We start from the raw sequence: 21,950 nt of genomic DNA, 5'->3' as shown, positions 1-21,950 counted from the left end.
TAAGCAAAATGTGGTATACACAAACAATGGAATATGCTCAGCCTTTAAAAAAGGAAATTCTGTAATATGCTACAACATGGATAAATCTTGAGGTTGTTATGCTAAGTGAAATAAAGCACAAAAGAACAAATACTTTATGACTGTAATTATTCCATGTACATAGATTAATTAATCAAAATCCTAAAGACACGTGGTGTAATGGTGGTTGTCAGGGGCTGGAGGAGGAGGAAATGGGAATTTTTTTGTTTAAAAGGTAGTGTTTCAGTATTATGAGATGAAAAGAGTTATGAGCATGGGTGGAGGTGATGTTAGCACAATGTGAATGCATTTAATGCCATTAAATTGTACTTTAAAATGGTTAAGATAGTAAATTTACATAATGTATGTTTTGCCACCTTAAAGAATATTTTTAATGAATATCTCTGAATGTGAATGCCAACCCTATACCTGAATAAAGAATGAAGACAGTCCTAGCCCTGTCTGGTTTGGCTCAGTGGTTGGAGTGTCATCTGGACAGAAGGGTCACAGGTTAGATTCTTGAACAAGGGCATGTAGCTTGGTTGCAGTCTCAATCCTGGAGCCAAGTCAGAGCATGTACAGGAGGCATCTAAGTCAGTCTCTCTCTCTCTCTCTCTCTCTCTCTCTCTCTCTCTCTCTCTCTCTCTCCTCTCTCTCTCTCTCTGTCCCACTCTACCCCTCCTTACTCTTCAGTCTCTCTAAAAATAAAAAATAAAATATGAAATAATATCCTTAAGTGATGACTGCAAAAATAAATAGATGATAGATAGATAGATAGATAGATAGATAGATTATAGATAATTTAAAAAAGAATGAAGGCACTCCTAAGTGTGCCATCTGGCTCTCATGGAAGTGAGGGTAGTTGATTTTCCCAAAACAAACAAACAAACAAACAAATAAAAACTCAGTTGCCTGGTTTCCTTTCAGTGACTTTACAGCTCTCAGATGTTCTGAGGTGGTGCATTGCTGCCCTGATCTGAAGTTTGTTCATGGGAGGAAGCTAATGAACTGAGACAATGTTTGTGCTCCTTAAAAATCCTTCCCTTTGCCTTAACCATCTGCTAATGCCACGGGTAAGTCTTCTCCTCCCTCCTCTTCTGCCACAGACTACATGCTTCAACATTACGGAACTAACTCAGTTTAATATCGTCAGAAAAGGCAAAAGTTTCACAAACACAAGGAAAGCTTTGTGGGCACTCTGAACAACTGACATGGAAAGTCCCCAACACTGCTCATCTCAGGGGCCTCCCTCCTCCTCATCCACCTTAGTCTCTTCAGCTCTCCTGAATCTTTTATCTGTCAGGCCCTCCAGACTCAATCTCCCTGACCAGTCTTCCCAGCCCACCTGGACCCTCAGCAGCTGAGAGCCATTGGAGCTTTGAGGCCTATCCACCATCATGTGCTCTAGAGGGGCTCAGAGATGCCAAGACCAACTCCCTGTAGATTGCTGCTTTGGATTTTTTCTTTTGGAAAAACAAAAAACCCACACACAAAAAGCCGTTGAAAACAGGAAATGAACCCCATAAACCACACACAAGTTACACTGATCACACCCAGATAGAACTTCCCCTGTTGAGGCAGGATATTTTAACAAGCCTCAAGGTTTTTAACTTCAAAATTTTCCCTTAAAAATCTTTATACAACTGTATTTTAACGCACATAATATTAAATTTATCATCATGAACCAAGAGTCAGGGTACAGTTCAGTAGTGGTATATATATTCTCATTGTTGTAAAGCAGGTCTCTGGCACTTTATCATCCGTGAAACTGAAACCATTGAATACCCACACCCCAGTTCCTCCTCCCCCATAACCAGCAATGACCAATCTTCTTCTGTAAATTTGAATACTTGAGGTTCCATATATAAAGAGGAATCATGTCATTTCTGTATTCTTGGGCCTGGCTTGTTTCACATAGCATAATATCCAGAATTACTTTTGTTCTAAGACTGGGTAATATTCTATTGAATATGCATATACTACAGTTTCTTTTCCATTAATCTGTCCACGGACAATTGGATTGCTTTCACCACTCAGTTTTTGTGCATAATGTTGCAATGAAAATGGATATCTTTTCAGAATTCTTCTTTCAATTCTTTTGGGATTGCTGGACCACAAGGTAAGTCTATTTCTTATTTCTAGAGGAACCTCCAAACTGTTTTCTGTAGTAGCTGCAACTATTTTGCATTTCCACAAACAATGGGCCAGACTCTAATTTCTCCAAATTGTACCAAGACGGTTACTCTCTGTGTTTCTGATAGTGACCACCCTAATGGGTGTGCTGTGATATTCCACTGTTGTTTGGATTGGATTTCTCTATTAATTAATGATATGGGGCATTTTTTCCCCCATGAGTTTGCTGGCCATTTGTAAGTCTACTTTGGGGAAATGTCTTTTTTTTTTTTAATCAGGTCATTTGGGTTCTATTTGTTGCTGTTGAATTATAAGGTTTCCTTATGTACCCTAGGTGTTAACCATTAGCAGATATTGTGATTTGCAGATACATTTTCTCATTCAGTAGATTCACTTTCCACTCAATTTATTGTTTCTTTTGAAGAGCAATACATTTTAATCTTGATCTAGGACTCTTTTCTATTTTCCTTTGTTCCCTGAGCTTTTGGTTTCCTATTCAAGAAACCATAGCCAAATCTGTCAGGAAGCTTTGCACGTGGCTATCCTCATGTGAGTGTTACAGTTTTGGGTCATACATGTAGGTCTTTGGTGTATTTTGTATTAATTTTTGTATGTGGTGTAAGATTCGTTCACATGTGAATATCCAGTTTCCTCATCACCTTTTGTTGAAGTCTGTCTTTTCCCCATTGTCCTGTCTTGTCACCCTATTGAAGATCACTTGACCGTATATATACAAAAGAGTTTATTTCTGGGCTCTCTATTTGGTTCCATTGGTCTATATGTCTGGTTTTATGCCAGTAGCACCATATTTTACTTTAGCTTTGTAATGTGTTTTGAAATCAGGAAATTCAAGTCTCTAACTTTGCTCTTTTTAAAGATTCTTTTGGCTCTTAGGGAACCCTTGAGGTCTCATATAAATTGAGAATTATATTTTCTATTTCTTTAATAAAATGCTATTGGAATTATAATACATTATATTGAAACCCTAGATTGCTTTGGATATCATGGACAGCTTAACAATATTAAATCTTCCAATCTATAGTTTTGTTGCTAATGAGGATGAATTTTCTAAGAAGCTGTTGCTCCAGTACCTTCCCTGGTATCTCTTTCCACTCAACCCTCTGAGGGGGTTCATGAAACTCTCCCAAGTCACTCTGTGATTCCCTGAGGTGAGGACAGGGACAGGGATTCCAAGGCTTTAGGTCCACAGGCTGTGTGAGAAGATTATAAGCAAGCTGGACTCTCTCCCTGCTTTTTTCCATTTTTTTTTTTCCTCTATGGTTTAACTATCTGTGAATGCTATGGGTTACGATATTCTTTAATCCATCCTCATTTCCTCTGCCAACATAAGGTCCAATGAAACAATATTCTCTATTAAAAATATTCTTATTCATCAGGAAACTTCTGAATGACAAAAGGAGACTTTCCTTGGGCAATGGGCACACAGTGCAGATCACATTGAATTGTGTTTTATTGAATTGTACACTTGAAACCAATATGGTTTTGCAAATCAATTTCACCACAACAAATTTAATCAGAAATAAATAAAAAAAGACAACTTCTGATTTAAACAGGTTGGTGACTGGTTCATTGAACACATCATTAATTTGTTAGAAATACTTGAAATTTACTCATGAGAAACGTAGTCAACTTGTCCATTAGACATTCTAAAGCTTTGCCTTTCATAAAGTTAATGAAGTTAATGAATCTTTGGGAGACAACATGAGCATGTCTGTGCTCTTCAGTCCCAGGAATGATTTCAGACCTGGAAGGCTGGCTTATTGCAGAGTCACAGACCTGACATCAACAACACCCATACCCTTAGATAGTGCTCTAGGCAAAGGAACATGTGCACCAGTACCCATTTTTCATTCCAATGGAACCAGATTGTCTGGAAGGATGTCTGGCAACACACATGGCTTCCCACCCCCTTGGACAAGGGGGTGGGAAGCCATGGTACCCTCCTCTAGAGCTGGTACCATGAAGAGCTTCAACTGCAGGAACACTTACCCAACTCAAGAAAATAGGAATGAGCCAAAACCGGCTTGGCTCAGTGGATAGAGCGTCAGTCTGCGGACTGAAGGATGCAGAGTTCGATTCTGGTCAAAGGCATGTACCTTGGTTGTGGGCACATCCCTGGTAGGAGCTCTATAGAAACACAAAATGTCAACTTGCCTGTGTCCCAAGACTTGTAATCTTGAGACTGCAATTGAGCAGAAGTGCCCACAAAGGAGGCACTGAGTGGAGGCTGAGGAGCAGCCTGGCAGTAGGTTTGGGTGCCTGATGGAAGAGGATAGAGAGAGACAGGTGTCTTTGATGCTTGCTGAGCCCAAGTGATTGAGGCATGGGGTGAGTGAGGCTTGGCCGCTGAGGACCTTAGATGTCTATGGTAAATGTGGGGTTAAGGCCTCTCCAGGAAAAGAGCTACCTGCAATATTTTCTTTCTTCTTACCTAAAGGATCTCTGCAGTGGAATGTGCTCTTGTCATCTAAGCATTACTCATTATTGCATTACTTTCCCAAAAGAGCTGGAGGGGTACTACACCAACTGATTCAAAAGCTGTGTATTCAAAGGAACCTGCACAGATCTGTTCAGTTGTCAAGACTTTTCCCCACTAGGATAAGGTAACCAGACATCCTGCTTTTGGCGGGACAGTCCTGGTTTTTAATAATTTGTCCCGCATCCTGCGGCATTTAAAAAAAATCCTGATTTTTAGAAAGAATGCACAACAAACTAGGAAACAGCAGGAGAACGGGAAGGGAATATACAGTTTTTGGCCGCTATGTGGCTATTTAGCCAGGATATGAGTTTTATACTCTTTTTGTTAATTTTATAATGTTAAACTTTAATAATAACAAATAATTGTTGAGAATTGATTATCAGAGAACTGCTTATCAAAGTTAGCATTGTTAATCAGTTGTTAGAATTCGACCATCATTGGTTGGACATAATGAACAATGGCATTTTGGGGGATTGGCAACGACGAAAACATTTTGTAACTGTCTTTCAGATGATACACATAGTACTGAGTGCTAGTAAGCTAGTTAAACAAGTGATGTCATTACAAATCAGCTATTAAGAGAATTTAGTTAAATAATTTATTTATTTCATAAATGCATGAATTTTCTTGAATTTAGCAGACAGTACTCGTATTATTTATATTTTATAGTGGCGGCAAAAAGTCTAGCGCTGGCCTTGGAAGTGACATGACTTATGTTACTGCAAATTCAGAGGAAAAATAATACAAGTTAGTATTGTTATTATTTAGAAAGAAATATAGGGTTAAAATTAAAATAATTTTTAATATATAGTTACCGTATTTATTTGCATATAACGCACACTTTTTTCCTTGAAAATAATGGGGAAACGGCATGTGCGCGTTATACGCTGATAAATACAGTATTTAAAATTTAGTTTTTTTTCCTGAAACTTTCCTCTTAAAATTAAGGTGCGTGTTATACGCCCATAAATACGGTACTTTATAACAATCAAATCAATATAAATTATAAACTAAAAATAAAATATGTTCGTGTAATTATGTACCTGCTTCCTGTGTTTTTAAGCAACATGTATATAATAATTTATAATATAATATAGACCAAATTTTCAATCAAGAACAGCCTTCCCTCTCCCACCCCACCCCAGGCCCACCCTGGTCAATGGTGTCCCGCTTTACCAATGTTAAAATCTGGTCACCTTACACTAGGAGCATGAAGCTCCCCAAGGTCAGCCACCCAAGGAAGTGCTGACCATACCTAAAGAAGGGGAGGACCTGGGCCGATTGGGTCCCAGTGATCAAAACCATGACATCAGAAAGCCTTTGGCAGATTTCTCTGTGCCCTGTTCTTCCTGTTGTTTTAGCCTCTAGATTCTCATTTCTCCTTTGTCCCTTTCCAAGTCCCTTGCTCAGATAAGAGATGGCCCCTCAAAGCACCCACAGTGTGCACTCAGCCTCCTTAGAGTTTCTCCTACGAGGCTGGTGGTCAGCAGAGCCACTCAGAACCCTCAGCTCCACAATGTTAGCTTTGGACTTGCCTTTGGATTTCCCACCAGAAACTTAATGTAGCCTCAAGCTCCTTGGCAGGCAACCCCCATTACGCATGAAAAACTTCTTTTCTCCGAGATCCCCTGTGCATGGGAGACAGACCTGGGCAATGAAACAGTCTTTAAGCTGTATTCTGTTTAAAACTATGTTATACAGTTTCTAAACGGTCTGTTTAGTCAGACAATTAGATTCAGAAAAATTATGAAGGCAAATGGACGGTATAACGTTCCAAAGAAATATTTTCAACCAGAGAAGTGCTTATCTTGTTCTTATAAATGAATAAATTGGTTTAGCTGTGATTCATCCAGGAAGACAAGATATCCTTCACTCTGAAGTTATAGTCATTTTCACTATAGCATCATCTTATACATTATAAGTGCACGAGACATGTTGACTAGATATTTCATGAGCATGGCTTGGATAAGTGTAATTCTCCTAACTTTAGAAAACATGATGTATAGGTACTTTAGTTTCAGCTGTACATTTATGGTTTTTTTCCTTAAACCATATGTGTACAGAATGATTCTCAATAGATCATTTTAGCTGTGATTCATCCAGGAAAGTAAGATATTGTTTACTCAGAAGTGAAGATTGGCTATCCGGCATGGCTCAGTGCTTGAGAACCCACATATGAAAGAGTCCAACATGGTATATATGAAGGAGGCTGTCATGATACATATGAACAAGGACATCTTGTACATATGAACAGGGCCGTCATGGTATAAATGAATGAGGGCATCACCATACAAATGAATGAGGCCCTAAAGGTATATATGAATGAGGATATCAAGGTATATATAAAAGAGGTCATCAGGTTTTGATTCCCAGTCAGGGAATATGCCAAGTTTTAGGTTGATCCCAAGTGTTTGGCATGCAAGAGGTAGCCAATCAATCATTCCCTCTCATCATTGATGTTTCTATGTCTCTCTCCCTCTCCCTTCCTCGATGAAATCAATAAAAATATTTTTGAACCGTCGGCGCTCTCCAGCTGGCGGCCAACACAGGCCTTTGCTCCTGTGCTTCCCTGTCGCTGGAGCTTCCTCAGGCCCTGGGGACCCACAGGGCCGCTCCTCCTCGCTGGCAGGGCCATGGTACTGCAGCCAGAGACAGGCGGCGTGGCCACGGTGCTCTGGCGCTGCGGGGGCTGGCCCTGTGCGCGCCGGGCGCCAGCGGCAAGGCGCTGGAGTGGTACTCGGCGGTGGTGAGCCTGCAGTATGTGGACCAGCACACCAACCGGACCTTGTGCAGCGTCTCGGAGAGCGGCCGCTTCGGCGACAGCTCCCCCAAGGAGGGCGCGCTGGGCCTGGTGGGTGTCCCTGCGCCGGGGATGGCGACCCTGCGGGCTGCAGGCCCCGCACAGACTTAGTGGTGCCAGCGCTGGGCGGCCGCGCGGCCGCGCCCTGGGTCGCCCTGGTGGCGCGTGGGGGCTGCGCCTTCAAGGACCAGATGCTGGCGGAGGCCCGGAGCAATGCCTCAGAGGTGGTGATCTACAACCAGGAGCTCCACGGGAACTTCACCGGCCCCTGGCCCACGCGGGAACGGGAAATATAGTGGTCATTATGGTTAGCTACTCGAAAGGAAAAGAAATTGTGGATCTAATACAAAAAGAAATTTAAGTCAAAATGACCATAGGGGTTGGGACCCGCCATGTCCAGGAGTTCATCAGTGGCCAGTCCATGATGTTCGTGGCCATCGCCTTCATCACCATGATGATCATCTCATTAGCGTGGCTGATATTTTACTATATACAGCGTTTCCTGTATACTGGCTCACAGTTTGGAAGCCAGAGCCATAGAAAAGAAACTAAGAAAGTTTTTGGCCAGCTTCCACTTCATACTATAAAGCATGCAGAAAAGGGTCTCGACGTGGACGCGGGGTGTCCCATAAATACACCGTGTGCACTGAGAATTTCAAGGTGAAGGATGTTATCAGAATCCTGCCGTGCAGGCATATTTTCATAGAGTGTGCATTGATCCATGGCTTTCTGATCACCACACGTGTCCAATGTCTAAGCTCCATGTCATCAAAGCCCTGGGATACTGGGGAGAGCTGGAGGATGCCCAGGAGGTGCCCACTGCGGAGGCAGCCCCGGGGGGTGCTGTGGCTGCAGGTGTGAGTGTCACTGTTGGCACCAAAGTCAGGAGTGTGGGGAGCCAGCCCCGTCGCCCTCTGCCAGGGACCCCGCGCCTCCATGCAGGGGGCACCCCAAAGAGGACGGGGGGGTGGGGGGGGGAGGATGGCGGGGGATGGGGGAAGCACAGCCTTACTCCAGACCTGCAGGAGCAACCCTCAGGGCAACCTCTCCTCGCTGGGCCTCTGACAGCACCTGCCGGGGTGGAGCTCTGAGCTAAAGGACATTTTTTTTTTTTTTTTTTTACTTTGACACATAGTTTATGTATTTGAAAATAATGTGCCTTTTGATGAATTATTTTACCTTTCATGGTCTATTTGATATACAAGGGGCTAAATATTTTATTCTTAAAGAGACTTTCTGATTGCTGTTCATATATTTATCTACTGGAGTATATCATTACAGTGAATACATGTTTCAGACTGTGTATGAGGAGGAGGTAGGAAGACACTCTGGTGTCAGTGTTCCTGAATGCTCAGCGAGGCTCATTTGTCTAGCAAGGGCAGTTACAGACTCAGCACGCTGAATTTAGGTTGTGTAATTAGATCCCATAAATCTCCATGTCAGTTTTCCCTGGAAGAAAGGCATTTTTAGAACGTTATACTTGTAAATGAAATGAGAGGAATTACACCTTGGTATTATATAGAGATTGCACTTTTTCATTGTTGTATTATCCAATTTCTTGTGACGCTTTGATGGGAGGTTTGCTCTTTTTTTTTTTCAACAATTAAAAATGCTCAGAATATGTATTTCTGTAAATATTGGGTTCCCCATTGCCTATGTGGAAAAGCGATTAGTCAGTGACCAGTTTTCTTTGTAAATGATGAATACAATATATTGGTTCCAACAACAATCTGATATTTAAAACTGTAAGGGTGAAAGGGAGAACTTTTTATTGTTCTAACAAAGTAAACAATGAGTTTCCTGATTAATTTTAAAGCAGACTAATAACCATGCCCTTGTTGAATCAACTATCCTTTTTACTTTGTTTGCTGTTCTTACTTGTAGGTGAAAGGAGCAGCAAATAAAAAGCATTTGGAGGGGAAAATATATATATATATTGAAAAAAAAAAAGGAGGCGGAAAAATCAGGAAAAAATATTATTTTTTCTTAAACCACATGAGTACAGGGTTGTTTATGAAGTTTCTTCTCCTTCAGGAAAAAGGTGATATTTTTTTTTCCATTTAACAAACAGGGTTTCAGTAACAGCAGCCATCTCCTCATTACAAGCACAAAAATATTCGCACTTGCAAACTTAAGTACGTCTTTTAAAAACATCGTTAACTCATGTCCATATATTATTTTCTGTGGTAAAAACAGTAGCATCCAATCTAATAAAAATGGAAAGAATTTGTCAACCAGATATATCAGGAGTGGGTCTTGAATAAATGAAACAATCATAACTTTAAAAAGCATGATGATTAGGTTTTTCAGTCTCAGCTGTGACTTCAAAGCTGGTGCCACTTGTTCTGTGCCTGAGACTTAAATAATCGAGGTGACTGTAAAAAGGGAGGCCAATGCCACCAACAAAAAAGCTACTGGGCCGAAACCGGTTTGGCTCAGTGGATAAAGTGTCGGCCTGCAGACTGAAGGGTCCCGGGTTCAATTCCGGTCAAGGGCATGTACCTTGGCTGTGGGCACATCCCCAGTGAGGGGTGCGCAAGAGGCAGCTGATCGATGATTCTCTCTCATCGATGTTTCTAACGCTCTATCCCTCTCTCTTCCTCTCTGTGAAAAATCAAAAAAATATTAAAAAAAAAAAAAAGCTACTGGGCTCTCAGTTCCCCAGGACAGGAGGCGCACTGCTCACCCAGCTGAGACACAGCAAAACTGCCAGATTTGTGAATGGCTGCTCAAAGATAAATGCAAGGGGAGGGGCTGGGGCTTGAGCCGTGATTGGGTGATTTCCCGGGAAGGGCTCTAGAAGCAAAAGGTTTTAATACTTAGAGACCTGGAAGACAAACTGTGGTGGGCTTTGTGGGGAAACTTCAACCTCCTCTGGGAGTTAGATAGCGGGTAGTGGTGTAGTTGTGCCTCGGTAATGTTGAACACGTGATAACATTTCATTTTTGTAATTATAAAACATATAGCTGTTCATTTTTGGCAGTTGAAACGATGAAGTGTGTTAGAAAGAAGTGAGCCACGAAGCCCGGGGCCCTGGTAGAACACAGAGGATACTCAGGAGCCAGACAACAAGGCAAATAGCTTTATTTCTGCAGAGGGTAGGCAGCCAACACAGTATGAGGGCTGCTGGGGTTTTATTTCTGATGCAACAGTCTGTCCCTCACTCCTGATTGGTCACAGCTTGAGTTCCTAGTCTTGCTATATTGGCTAATTTAAAGAACAGGGAGGGGTTGTAAGACAGACGTGGACAAAGACACAGACTTTACACTATATTCTGTTTATCAATATTTTATGGGGGTTCAAAACTGCCTCTTTAGTCCGACAATTAGATTCAGTAAAATTATGAAGACAAATGGGTAATATAAGGCTTGGAAGAAGTATTTTTATTTTCAATCAGAGAAATCTTTATTTTGTGATTATAAATGCATCAATTCGTTTAGTTGTGACTCATCCAGGAAGGTCTGAGGTCATTATAGCGTCATCTTATCTGTATACTGGAGGCCCGATGCGCCAGATTCGTGCAAGAATCGGCCTTTCTTCCTCTGGCTTCCAGCACCGCCTTCGCTCCTGCCTAGAGCCGCCTTTCGCCTCATCGCCTAGATTGCGTCAATTTGCTTATTCCCTCCTTGCTGGCTGTAGCCTCCTCCATCCTTGTTGCTGAGTTACGATCAATTTGCATACTCTCTCTCTTATATAGGGTGTAAAAAGCCAGTGTCCGTGATGATTGTGATGACCAAATGACCCATCAGGATTAGGTGCATTAAATAACTCTAGGTTCCTCTCCATGGCTCACATGCATGCCCAATGCATGCGCATGCAGTCGAAGTTGCTGGAGCCTGCTTTCCCACAGGCCTGAGCCCCTGAGCAGCCGGGGATGAGCTGGTGGTCCCAATGGCCTGACAGCCCTGTGGAGGAGGCAGCATTTTCCTGGGGAATGGCACACCAGCAGAAGATGGCTCTAGTCTCAGGAGGGTGGGCCCTAGAGACCCTACCCGCACCATTTGGAGCGTTGGGCCTCCAGTCCTTTATTAGTGGATTAGACGTATGGAATAGATATTTCATTTGCATGTCTTGAATAAGTGTAATTCTCGGACCTTTAGAAAACAGGATGTATAGGTACTTTCGTTTCGGCTGTGCATTTATAGTCTTTTTCGTAAGCCACATTTATAACGAGTGATTTTTCAGTAGATCGCTTTAGTTGTGATTCATTCAGGAAAGCAAGATATTGTTTACTCAGAAGTGAAAGTCGCCTGTCCAGCACGGCTCAGTGTTTGAGCATCTACATATGAAAGAGGCCATCACGGTACAAATGAACGAGGAATTCAAGGTTCAATTACTAGTCAGGGAATTTGCCCAGTTTCAGGCCGATCCGAAAAGCAAAATATGGAGTCCCAGGCACAGAAAAAAAAAAAAAAATTTCATAAATCATCAAAACATCTTGCATTTTTTGTTCCAGCGGTGTCAAGCCAATCTATGATTCTCCCTCTTTGTTGGTGTTTCTATGTCTCCCTCCCTCTCCTATCCTCGATGAAATCAACAAAAATATTGAAATAATATTTGAAAAAAAGCAGTGGGGAAAAAATCAGGGGAAAAAATATTATTTTTTTCTTAAACCACATGAATTGGTGATTCAGGAAAATTGTTCCTCTTAAAGAAACAAATGATATTTTTCATACGTTTAACGAACTGGGATTCAGTAATAGCAGCAATCTTCTTCCTGAATTTAAGAATACTCTCAATTGCCATATTAAGTATTCCTCTTAAAACCTTCATTAACTTGTTGTCTTCATACGTTATTGCTTTCCCTGGTAAAAGTAGCATCATCTTATCCATTGCAAATGTACAGCATTTGTTAAGCAGATATTTCCCGAGCAGGTTTAGAATAAATGAAACGATCATACCTCTGAAATTCATGATGACTAGGTTCTTCAGTCTCAGCTGTGACTTCAAAGCTGGTGCCACTTGTTCTGTGCCTGGGACTTAAATAATCGAGGTGACTGAAAAAGGGAGGCCAATGCCACGAACAAAAAAGCTACTGGGCTCTCAGTTCCCCAGGACAGGAGGCGCACTGCTCACCCAGGTGAGACACAGCAGGATTGCCAGATTTGGAAATGGCTGCTCAAAGATAAATGCAAGGGGCGGGGCTAGGGCTTGAGCCGTGATTGGGTGATTTCCCGGGAAGGGCTCTAGAAGCAAAAGGTTTTAATACTTAGTGACCTGGAAGACAAACTGTGGTGGGCTTTGTGGGGAAACTTCTACCTCCTCTGGGAGTTAGATAGCGGGTAGTGGTGTAGTTGTGCCTCGGTAATGTTGAACACGTGATAACATTTCATTTTTCTAATTATAAAACATATAGCTGTTCATTTTTGGCAGTTGAAACGATGAAGTGTGTTAGAAAGAAGTGAGCCACGAAGCCCAGGGCCCTGGTAGAACACAGAGGATACTCAGGAGCCAGACAACAAGGCAAATAGCTTTATTTCTGCAGAGGGTAGGCAGCCAACACAGTATGAGGGCTGCTGGGGTTTTATTTCTGATGCAACAGTCTGTCCCTCACTCCTGATTGGTCACAGCTTGAGTTCCTAGTCTTGCTGGATTGGCTAATTTAAAGGACAGGGAGGGAACGTAAGACAGACGTGGACAAAGACACAGACTTTACACTATATTCTGTTTATCAATATTTTATGGGGGTTCAAAACTGCCTCTTTAGTCCGACAATTAGATTCAGTAAAATTATGAAGACAAATGGGTAATATAAGGCTTGGAAGAAGTATTTTTATTTTCAATCAGAGAAATCTTTATTTTGTGATTATAAATGCATCAATTCGTTTAGTTGTGACTCATCCAGGAGGGTCCGAAGGTATAATCGTTTTCATTATAGCATCATCTTAGCTATATACTGGAGGCCTGATGCAATGGTCAATTTCTGGGTTCACTGTTCTGTCTGAATGGTTTACTAGTGTATGCTTGGTCTTGTGCCAGTACTAGGCAATTTTGACAACAGTGGTTTTAAAATATAGCCTGATATTTGTTATTATGTTTCGTCCAACTTCATTCATTTTTCTCAGGATTGCTATTGCTATTTGTGGTCTTATTTTTATTTCAGACTAGAGATCTGATGGTCAAAATGCATGCACTGAGGACAGTTTCTCAGCCCGGTCTACACCCTCTCACAGTCTGCGATCCCTTAAGGGATGTCTGCACCTTGCTTAGGCCGGCTCCCCATGGAGAATGGGTCTAAGCTGGCACTCAGACATCCCTCTCACAGTCCAGGACCCCTCACTCCTTAAGGCCCCCCTGATTGCTGCTCCTAACTACTTGGCTCACTGCTCCATCCTTAGCATTGCCATAGATGCAGAAGAGGCTCTTGCCTCCACTGATGTGTTTGCCAGCCATGAGCCCGGCCTCTAGTTGAGCAACGCTCTCTCTTTGGAAGTAAACTGACCACCATGGAGCAGCGCCTGCATTGAGTGTCTGCCTGTGGTGGTCAGTGTGCATCATAGTGACCCGTCATTCTGGTCATTCTGTCATAATGGTTGCTTAAGCTTTTATTATATAGATAAATTTTTGGAGAGTTTGTTATAGGTCTGTAAAATGTGTTGTTGTTATTTTAATGGGGATGGCATTGAATCTATAAATTGCATTGGGTAGTAGGCACATTTCAATAATGTTGATTCTACCAATCCATGAACACAGTATGTTCTTCCATTTGTTTGTCTTTCTCTATCTCTTTTTTCAGTGTCCAATAGTTTTCCAAGTTCAGGTCTTTTACCTCCTTAGTTGTTTATTCTTAAGTATCTTAATTTTTTTGGTGCAATGGTAAATGGGATTTTTTTTTTTTTTTTTTTTTTTTTTTTTAGTTTCTCTTTCTGTGAGTTCATTATTGGTGTATAAAAAAAGCCATAGATTTATGGGTGTTAATATTGTATCCTGCTACATTGCCAAATTCATTTATCAAGTCTAATAGTTTTCTTTTTAATAGAGTCTTTAGGGTTTTCTATGTACAATATCATCTCATCTGCAAATAATGACAGTTTTACTTCTTTTCCAATTTGGATGCCTTTTATTCCTTCTTCTTCTTGCCTGATCACTATGGCTACCATTTTCAGTACTATGTCAAACAGGAGTTGTGAAAGTAGGCATCCCTGTCTTGTTCCTGTTCTTAGGGGTAATGATGGATTAAGTTTTTCCTCATTGAGTATGATGTTGGCTGTACATTTGTCATAAAAGGCTTTTATTATCTTGTGATATGTTCCCTCTAATCCCACTTTGCTGAGAGTTTTTATCAAGAAAGGGTGTTGGATTTTATCAAATGCTTTTTCTGCATTGATTTGTGTAATTATGTGTTTTTTATCTCTCAATTTGTTTATGTGATGCATCATATTTATTAATTTGCAGATATTGTACCATCCTTGCATCCCCAGAATAAATCCCACTTGGTCATGGTGTATGATCTTTCAAATGTAGTGCTGGATCTGATTTTCTAGAATTTTATTGAGAATTTTAGCATCTAGTTCATCAAGGATATTGACTTGTAGTTCTCTTTCTTTGTGGTATCTTCATCTGGCTTTGGAATTAGGGTAATGCTGGCTTCATAGAATGAGGTTAGAAGTGTGCCTTCCTCCTGCATTTTTGGAGTAGTCTGAGGAGGAGAACTTTTAGTTCTTCTTTGAATGTTTGGTAGAACTCCCCTTTAAAGTTGTCTAGACCAGGATTTCTGTTCGCTGGAACATTTTTTATTATTGCTCATCAGTAGTTATTGAACTATTCAGGTTGTTTTATTCTTCCTGATTGAGTTTTGGAAGCTTGTACTTTATTTTAAAAATATGACCCTTTCATCTAGGTTGTTCAGTTTGTTGTAGTAGAGTTGTTCATAGCATTTTTTCACTATCTTTTGTATTTCTGTGGGATCTGTTGTTACTTCACCTATTTCATTTCTGACTTTGTTTATTTGGGTCCTCTCTTTGTTTCTTGGTGAGGCTGGCTATAGTTTCATTAATCTTGTTTATTCTGTCAAAGAACCATGTCTTGGATTTACTTATCTTTTGTATTGTTTTTGTTTGTTTGTTTGTTTTTTATCCTATGTGTCATTTATATCCACTCTGATCTTTGTTATATGAGAGAAAAGAGCACAAAAGTTATATTGAGAACTGGAAAAGAAAGTAAGAAAAAAAGAAAAAGAAGGGAAAAGAGATAGGGGGAAAATACATATGTGGGGAGAAAACTCCACAAAACAAACAAACAAACAAAAAATGCAAATAACAAACACCCTGGAAAAAGGGGGAAACTGAATCTGAAGAGGCAGAGCTTATTTCCAAATCAGAGGTAAGGTAAAGGAATTCAATGAATGGGGGAATGGCCACAGTTCCGTATACAGGAGGTAGAAAGAAAATGAGTGGACAAAAAAAAAAAAAAAAAAAAAAAAAAAAAAAAAAAAAAAAAAAAAAAAAAAGTAAAAAGGTAAATAATCCATAAATTTAAAAAGAATAATAAAATTTACCCTTTCTTTATACATATATTCATCTACTTTTGAAAAAGAAGACTAGAGTAGAGAGCAAATAGCCTTGAGTTTGGTGAATGAAACTAATTAATCAATTAGGAGAAGAGAGCAAGTGAGGAAAAACAAAGGCATAAAGACAATTGGCTGGTGAAGTTAGAGAAAAGAGAAGGGTGTATGAACTTGGAGAAGAGGAGAGTAAATTAGATATATGAGTAAACCAACAGAGTCTACTATAATAGTAACATGTCAATAAAGCAGGTAAAGGAGATCACTCTTTAACAAGGAGTAAAAAGAAAGGAGAGAGAAAAACTAAAGCAGGAACTGGAGAAGAGAAACAGGATGAAATGGAAAAATAAGGAAGAAATTGTTGGCAAAATAGAAAAAAAGATGAGATAAAATAAAATAAGAAAACAATCATTTTCTTTCTTAAATAAAAGATAAAAAATTTAAAAAGTGAATTAGTGAAGTGTCATTTGCGTCAGCTGAGTTTTAATATCTCATGGGGTCTGGTTTGCTCTGTCTGCCACCTCTCAGTTTCCTGTTAAGTAGGCAGCATGCTATTGAAGTTTCCAGCAGATTGTGTCTGTCTCAACAGCCTTTTCTTTTTCCAGTCAGGCAGGACCCATCTGCCCACTTTGTTTGTCTGCCTACTTTCAGTCATATTTATACAAGTGTCTATTTTTGACACAGGCTCTAGGTGGGGCTATTGCTGTATTAGTTTCCAGGATCAAATGGCCCCTCAGCCCAGTCCCCACAGGCTCTATGTTCCCCTGTAGAGCTCAAGGCTGGATGCAGCTACGCTGCTAGGAGGGGCTGACTTTTCAGGAGAAAAACGGATGTTTAGGGTTGGAGAGACAGTTTTCCCCAGGACTGGATTCCTGGTTGCCTCTCCCTGATGTGCTCCCCAGCCTCCACAAAACCACCTCCACCTGTGACACAGCGCCGGTGAGTGTTTGTAATTGAAAGGGTTTAGCGAGTAAAAGCAAAGAAAATATAAAGACAGAGCAGTTGTGCCTCTGCTCATTTCTCTCCCTGTGACACTGCAGGGCCAGTGTAGAACTTCAGGCTGCCTTTCTGGGTCTGTGTACTTAGCCTCCCACGTCTGTGTACTTAGATCTAGAGTCCCCCACTGCCAGCAGCCCTGTGGACCCCCTTCCACGTGTCCCCAAAGGACACGGACTTGATGCTGTGCAGTTTCCTTCTGAGCCTCTAGTCCCAGTGTTCACATATCTCTCTGTCTCCAGCCCAGATCCCTGATCCTACCATTCTCCAGACATCTTCTGTCCTTTCCAACTGAAGATCATCTCACCAGTTGTGTTAAATGCACCAACTCCTGGTGGATGTTATTCAATTTACTTGTTTCTTCTCTCTGCTCCATGAGAAGGTGCAGGACATATCCACCGATTCGATTGCCATTTTGTCTACCCCCAGGCAAACTATTTAGGAGCCCACGGCGGTGGTGCCTGGAGTCTGTGTTCCTGGGTTCACAGCCAAGGCAATAGATCCCTGGCTGGTGTGGCCTTAGAGTCCCAGGTGGCATCCTAGAGCTCCTGGATTGGGGGTGAGACTGGGCTTCCAGTCACAGCAGCTCTCCCCTTCAAAATGGCATGGTCTCTGTGGCAAAGCTGGCCGCCCCGGGAGAGACTGCAGTGATAGCAGAGGCTGCCTGGCTAGTTCCGTGGAATATAACTTTCCATCACCCCACACACATATGTGCCCCACACATCCACACACTCCCTTTTCACTCCCTCACTCACACTCTCATCCTGTTGGCCATCACTTGGATCTCACGAGTATATCCCAAGTAAGTTAATCACTGTCTGTAGGAATTGGCCAACCAATTATGTGAAAATATATAAAATGCTAGGGGCCCAGTGCACGAATTAGTGCCCCTTGAAAGGAATTGTGGGCTGTGGGTGAGGCTGCAGTAGGCTCAGGTGTGGGTTTTGGCTAATCCTCCTACACCTGCCCAGCCCCTCCCACCATGGCCCCTGGTCCCCTTTCTGCCAGCAACCCTGCTGCCACGTGTGGACAGCACTGGCACCACTCATACCCACTGACTGAATGGAGCAATTGGGGCCAGTGCCAGCAGCAGATATGAGTGGCAGCTACTGCCCTGATTGCTCCTCAGTTGCAGGGGAAGGTTGAGAAGCCCTCAGGGGCAATTGGGGCAGGCAGCTGTCACTCACACCTGTTGATGGCGCCAAGCAATCTGGACTGGTGCTGGGTGCTAGCAGCAGGTGTGAGTGGCAGCTCCAGCACCAGCTGCGGGTGCAAGTGCCTGGCGGGACCCTGGCATGCGGGAGCAAGAAACTTTCAGTAACCACCAGAGGCTTGCCCTGATGACAGCGACCAGCACCCCACCTTGGTCTGGCACCCCATCCCCGCTTACCTGCTCCACCATCTCACCTTGGCCAATATTCGCCATATTCCATGCTCTGCTGCCAGCTACCAATGCCTGCCACATTCTGTGTGTGCCACCTAATGGTCAGCACACATCATAGCAACCAGTTGTTCAGTTGTTCTGCCATTCAGTCTGGCTGGAGATTCAGGTTAGATAGATAGATAGATAGATAGATAGATAGATAGATAGATACATAGGTAACTCAGACCCAAACCACTACTTTGTTTTAAAATTTCAAATCAAGTGACCCTATTATAACAAATTTAAGTTTCTCTTAAAATTAACAGACAAAAATTACTATATATATATTAAATTTCATATGTATAATTTTTTTCCATCATCATTTATTCATAGATCCTCCCTTCCCTCAATTGATGGACGGAGTATGATGTAACCTGCACCTGCGGCCTTGACAGTCCTGAGTACCTAACCAGGCAACTTATATGGAATATACATTGAACCACCAATCAGCACCTGCCAAATACCCTAAGCTTTTGATTCCTAAGTTCCTAAGTGCCCAATTATGTGCCTTATATGAAACCACCAATCGGCCAGTGTGGAGTAACCTATATGAAACCACCAATCGGCCAGTGTGGAGTAACCTAAGCCCCATCCCTTCCAACTCCTCCCCTCAAAAGGTTTGTTCATTTCTGCGCGCGTTGCTGCTCTCCCCTTGCGAGACAGCCCGGGAGGGCTCTCTCTCCTCTAATAAAGCTTATAGTCCTGGTTTTTGGAACTCTGTCTCATCTTTTGTTTATTCTTTTTTCTTAAATCACATTCATACACATTGGTTCTCGGGGTGAAGGGGGTCTGAGGGGTGCAGGTCAAGAGATTGGACAAAAATCTTACACCTATGGATGAAAACAGTGGCAGGGGGTAAAGGGCATGGGGTGGGGTGGAGAATCAGGTGGAGGGGAGCTATTGGGGGGGGGAGAAAGAGAAATACCTATAATAATCTGAACAATAAAGATTTATTATATATTAAAAATAAATAAATAAATAAATAAGCAAACAAACAAAAAGAGTTTATGGAAATACATGACAGGCACGCTAGCATGGTCTAAGGAGGATGGTACAGGTAAGAGTCTAAGCATTCACCTTGTGGAATTAATTTATCAACTCTTTTCTGACCCCCTACCTTGCTGGCACTAATGGTGACCTACTCCTGACTCAGAGATAAAGCAGCTGCAAGATCTAATTTTGATAGCCACTATGGAGGAGACAATACAAAATATGATTTTAGTTAATTTTTTGCCAGTCTTATCAGGCCACAATGCAAACCCCTGTAAACCTGTTAGAACTGTAACTTTTTGTTGGTGAGTTCTCACGTCTTACACCAAGGGCTGCCACGTACTCAGAGGTGACCATGGGAGCTGCTTTTGATGACCAGGCATATCCAGAAGTTTACCTTTTCCAAACGTTGACTAGCTCAAACTGAGTAGCATTGCTTTCTCTGTTTTGGGCAATGGGGAGTCAAAAAAAAAAAAAGTCATTGTGGACAGAATAAAAGGGGTTCTATGGAAAGTAACCTCCCAGGATGATCAGATCATAAATTCCAAACTGGGCAGGTCATGGTGGGTAGTCAGAACCAGGCATATAACTTTGTAGTAAAAGGTTTATCTGTACCTTAAGCAAGCTTTGTCCATTGTTTCTAGGCATCTAGATTAATACACCATAGAATTAAGCCCCAACTACCCTCAAGAGAGCATCTCATTTTGTTTAGTATCCTGTAACCCAGTCCCTGCTTTGCTCCCCCTCACCTCTATGTAATCTTCCTTCGTACTTTCCATTTCCAATGCACAAGAGAAATTGCTATTCTCCTGAGCAACTGAGACTTGCTCACCAGCACATGATATCAATTTATTTGATGTCAAATAAACTCTTACAAAAACTAAAATAAATAAATAAATAAATAAATAAATAAATAAATAAATAAATAAATAAAACAAAGTAAAAAAATAAAATAAAAAAATAAAAGCGACTGGATTCTAGGTCTCCCAGGACAGGAGCCCAACTACTCACCCAGCTGAAGCACAGCAGGACTGTCAACATTTGTGGAAATTTGCTCAAAGATAAATACAAAGAGAGGGGGAAGGAGGAGCTGTGACTGCGTGATTTCCCAAGAAGGGCTCAAGAAGCAAAGGGTTTAAAATGAAATACAGCCAAAACCGGTTTGGCTCAGTGGTAGAGCATTGGTCTGCGGACTGAAAGGTCCTAGGTTCAATTCAGGTCAGGGGCATGTACATTGGTTACGGGCACATCCCCAGTGGGGGGGTGTGCAGGAGGCAACAGGTTGGTGTTTCTCTATCATCGACATTTCTAACTCTCTTTCTACCCCCTACCCCTCTGTAAAAAAATCAATAAAATATATTAAAAAACAAAACAAAACAAAACAAATAAAGATGTTAAATAAAAAATAAATAAATAAAATGAAATACAAAAAAACACAATTTTAAAAAATTAAAATACATGAAATGAAACTGGGTAATAGAAATTCTTGATGAAGATGGGTCAAATGACAAGGAACACATAATGTAAAATTTAAGAAAAAAATGAAAAACACAAAGATATTAATTACATCACAAGAACAAACCCAAATAAAGAGTCTTAAAAAGATCAATGATAAGACAAAACAAAACCAAAGGAAGTAAAATAAAAAAATAAAAAAATAAAAATACCCCACAAAAACGCACATTGGATAAAGATGAGTAACAACAACTAAGGGACAGCAAACCAGGGAAACTATAAAGGAACACTCTGTCCATTTCTTTTTCACCAACTTTGGTACTTTGTATGTTCTACAGAAATATACCAATTGGATCCTGGCTCAGCATGTATATAAGCAGTATAGTCTTCTGTTGTCCTGGTAACTTTCCCTGAATCTAACTGTGTCCTCCTCTTCTCATATGCATTTGTTTGTCTGCCACTTCTCCCTCTGTTCTTATATCATGGTCTGGCAATGTTCCTCATCTTTTCAGTGAATCAGGTGTTCAAAATGTTATTTTCATACCCATGTTTTGTTTCCCCAATTTGTATGTATTGATCTCCTAAATTTTTCCCCTTTAACCTTATAAGTAAAGGAGTTGCCACATTTTGTTTTTATCTAGGTTGTTTTCAGTTACAAATCTGTCTCCTAACTCTGGCATTCAGACTCAGTAAAATTATGAAGGCAGAAGGCAGACAAAGAAACTTGCTACAGACATATTTTGAATAACAGACATTTTTATTTGGTGATTATATGTAAGTGAATAAATTGAGTTATGATTCATCCAAGAAGGCAACATGATGTTCATTCAATAGTGATAGTTTTTTTCATCCTCAGTTAATGTTCTTTCTTAAACCACATTGGTACACATTAGTTCCTAAAGATTCTTCTTCTTAAAGAAATAAGTGATCTTCTTCATAAGTCTAACAGACTGGCTCCCAATGACAGCAGCAACCTTTCTCATTACAAACTTAAGAGTAGTCTCCATTGCCAACTTAAGTACTTCATTTAAGACTTCCATTAACATATTGTTTTGATAAGTTATTAATGTCTTTGGTAAAAATAGCTTCATCTGATCCATTATAATAGGACTAGACATGACCACCAGATATT

At 41.1% G+C, this 21,950-nt stretch overlaps 1 long non-coding RNA gene and 1 pseudogene across 2 annotated transcripts; both read left to right on the top strand.

Moving 5' to 3' along the window:
- Window positions 1–1,908: 1,908 nt before the first annotated feature.
- On the top strand, window positions 1,909–19,088 carry LOC311633960. The gene is made up of 2 exons (XR_014797026.1): window positions 1,909–2,137; window positions 18,707–19,088. It is a non-coding gene; the product is annotated as an uncharacterized lncRNA (long non-coding RNA).
- Window positions 6,922–8,542, top strand: LOC311633800 (E3 ubiquitin-protein ligase RNF149-like; annotated as a pseudogene). The gene is made up of 2 exons: window positions 6,922–6,987; window positions 7,185–8,542. The product of its transcript is annotated as an E3 ubiquitin-protein ligase RNF149-like (transcript).
- Window positions 19,089–21,950: the final 2,862 nt, after the last annotated feature.

This window comes from Pipistrellus hanaki, assembly GCF_964339955.1.
Source record: "Pipistrellus hanaki genome assembly, chromosome: 15".
Classification (NCBI taxonomy): domain Eukaryota; kingdom Metazoa; phylum Chordata; class Mammalia; order Chiroptera; family Vespertilionidae; genus Pipistrellus; species Pipistrellus hanaki.
Note: the sequence above shows the minus strand (reverse complement) of the source record. Positions and strands in the feature narration are given on the sequence as shown.